Genomic DNA, 3,816 nt, shown 5'->3' on the forward strand with positions numbered 1-3,816 from the left:
TTCTATCGATAGGTTACAGTGATCACCAGTGATCTCTATACCTTCGACCATAGATTGCAATAGACTGGGCAACCAGTGCAGCGGCTATACATCAGGAGTGGCTGCAACATAGAATCACGTGACTGTTGGCAGAACGTCGGCGGGAGTTCAAGGCAAGCATTCTGATTCCTGATTTCACTTCCAGTATTTCTCAGTGGATTTCCTGCTAACTTCACCACATTAAATGTAGCTTATGTAAACACAGCTAGAAGTGATAAATTATTGCGTAACCACTGTACAAATTTAGTTTTACAGCCATTACTTCACAATGAACTTTGTGAACTGCTGAAACACTTTCGATGTTCGGCACTATATTCGCTGCGAATATTTTAGTGTTACCAATTATGAGATGCATTCTCTACTAACAATACGCGTTATGCACTGCATAAAATGTAAATATTGCGTGTGTGTGTTTTAGTGCCTTGGTTGTAGAAAGTGTTATAGACTTCATAAATCGGCCATAAACAACGAAACCTGTAACGTAAACACACGTGTTCACATCGAATGTAACGAACTCAATTGTGTCGTTCACTCACAAAACGTAAAGCAGTTTCATTTGAAAGCTCGTTTTTGGTTTAAACAGTTTGTTTCGTAGGTGTATCAAATAAGATATCTACAAAATCAGTGCTTACTTATATGAATACTTGTTCCACAGATCATGAATACGATACTTCGCAATGATGTGTCAGTGTAATGAAAGGTAGACCTATCATTACATGACAATTCTTCAATCACTTATTTATAGATAAAAAATCGTCTACTGAGTAGGAGCTGTCATTCATAGATTCTTTTAGTTTGATTTTAAATGCTGGTTGGCTATCTGTCAGGCTTTTAATGCTTTTTGGTAAATGACCAAAGATTTTTGTAGCAGCATATTATTTATCCCATACATTACAGCTTATTATCTGGAAACTAACAACTACCTTTTTGCAAATGGTATTCAGTATCTGTTTCTGATATTCGTATGTTTTGTAACTGGGAAGTACAAAATAAAACTAAACACTGATGAGAAATCAAACCCCTAACTTGTTTTTGCAAATTGTTCTTTAAAATAATACCAGCATAATTCACCCCTTTTTGTACCAAAGTCAGATTTAATCTAGGATAGTAAAAATCATCCTTTCTTCTTATGTAGTAGCAATGCACATTGCCATTGCTTTTGGAGTCGGAAGGGTTATTGGTAATAAATATCTCTCTCTCTCTCTCTCTCACACACACACACACACAATATATATATATATATATATATATATATATATATAATATATATATATATATATATATATATCTTCTTCAAAGTGCTTCGAACAGATGTGTGTGTGCGCAGTAGGCTTGAAATCTTTTCGTTTCACTGCCTTTATCCACATCTGCCTGCGCCCTTCATCCTTTGGAAACCTATACGAAAGAGAAAAAGCAGCTTTGTAGCCTACCATTTCAAGAAATATATACGATTGCAAAGTGCGCCTGGAAACACACACAGCACTTCAATTTACGTAACTGTGGCGTTCCGGGTAAGGATATGATACACACAATAGCTTATCAGTATTCAAGAAATGCCGCTAAATTAAACTAATAATACTTACACGTGAAATTTAATGTTACTTCCCTTCACAAAACGCTCGGTACAACCATAAGCACAACAGGATACCACCATTGTTTTGCCAATAGTCACGTGGTATAGCAGTAGAGATGTTGGTGCCACGAAATATACGTCATGACCAGTCTACCAATATCTATGGTCGAAGCTCTATACTAACATGGAGATCACTGGTGATCCTTCGACCATAGATACTAGGTTCGAAGTGGTGATCATACTTGTTGGTGATCACTGCCATAGAGTAGAAACATATCTGAAGTGTACATAAAGTTCTGCGAACTTTGTCAACATTAGCTCGAATTGTCTCGTGATCTCGGGAGCACGCTGTTCGTTTAACGCCAATTCACACCAGCCGCTACGCTACGTCTCGTCACTTCAAAACAGTCCACAGTATATATCAAATGGCGGCATTCACATAGGTCGTCAACGAACCGTCAAGCCGGACCATATCTCTCTCGTCTATTACGTTTGTTTTGTTTGCAGATGATACAAACATTGCAATAAATAGAAAGTCAAGTACAGATTTAGAAATAGCTGCTAATCAATTTTTCATTGGCACTAAACTTTGCGAAGACCCACTACAGTTCTGTAAGAGATTTCCTTCCAGCATGTGTGTAACACATGAAGGTATGAAGATAGAAGGGGTTCAAAGATTACACTTCTGGGATTGCAACTCGATAATAAATTCAGCGAGGAGGGGCATACGACTGAATCCTGAAGTGCCTAAACAAGTCCGTATTTGCAATGCGAATGATGTCTGATGAAGGAGAAATAAACATAAAAAACCTTGTATACTTCGCTTACTTTCATTCTTTTATGTCATATAGGATCATATCTTGGCATAACTCGCCGAACCGAGCATATGTTTTTAGAATGCAAAAGCATGTAATAAGACTCATTTGTGGTGTAAATTCAAGAACGTCATGTAGAAACCTGTTCAAGGAACTGGGTATTCTAACCACTGCTTTTCAGTATATTTATTCCTTAGTGAAATTTGTTGCAAATAATAGCTCTCTATTTCCTGCCAATAGCTCAATACAGAATATAAATCCTAGGAATAAGAACAATTTACATAAATATATAAAATCGCCTACCTTTCTCCAAAAAGGAGTTCAGTATTCAGGGACATTTATTCTCAATAAACAGCTAGCAATCATCAGTAACTTGGTTTCAGATAAAGCACAGTTTAAGCAGGGTTTGTAAGACTTTTTGGTAGGAACTCCTTCCACTCTATAGGGCGTGTTAGACTTGCTTAAGTAAAAATATCTTTTAGATTTCAGTTTTGACAGCACTTGATCACAACCCTCAAGATTAGGTATTTTGTATGTGATAAATTTATTGAAAGTGCATAACTATGTTTTATTCTGATAGTGTATTGATTCTGTAAATATTAGCAATTCCAGTTTACTACAATGTATTCACAGAATCTTGACAATCTCCTGGAAAATGATCAGAGAAGTGTGAGCATTATATTCAGATGTTCTATGTTTTTAAGTTATACTTCCTGACATGTACCTCACCCATGAGAATCATCTCATTTATTAGTCTATGGAACGAAAACTGCATGTAATTTAATCTGACCTAATTGATCAAGAACATATATTGTGAAGTTTGCTTTGACTATTAGTAAGCTTCGTCATTATTGGCTACTCATTTCGATACTTTTTGTATCATCATATGCATACAATCATGACACTCTCTGGTGCAAACGTTGTTACCTTTTGATGGTTGGAGTGACAATAGAGCTCCAAGCAGTGAGAAAGAAATACTTTCCAGTATTTGTATATTTGCATCTAATACCACTGAAAGCAAGAGAATATAAACATGTATTTCTAGCATGAGAAATGTGTGTTTCTATTGTTGCCTGTTGTTATTATCGTACACACTTTCCTTGAAGCTTAAATATTTTGAGGACTCTACATTCCAAGGTCCTTTGTAGATTACTTTAAATACATTTATAGAGATATTATGAATGTAATTATTACTCTGTGCACATAAATTTTATTGATGACCTATAACTGTCTAAATCAAGTAAAACCCGTCAAATTTCAGAAACACTTTCCTGTTGGCGATTAACATTGGACACCAAACTCTCATATTTTGCTAGGCATCTGTATTCAGTGGTAAAGTTGTTTATTGACATCTTCGCTGCAGCAAAGTTAAAACTATTAAGAGCTATT

Source organism: Schistocerca piceifrons, chromosome 3 (genome assembly GCF_021461385.2).
Source record: "Schistocerca piceifrons isolate TAMUIC-IGC-003096 chromosome 3, iqSchPice1.1, whole genome shotgun sequence".
NCBI lineage: Eukaryota > Metazoa > Arthropoda > Insecta > Orthoptera > Acrididae > Schistocerca > Schistocerca piceifrons.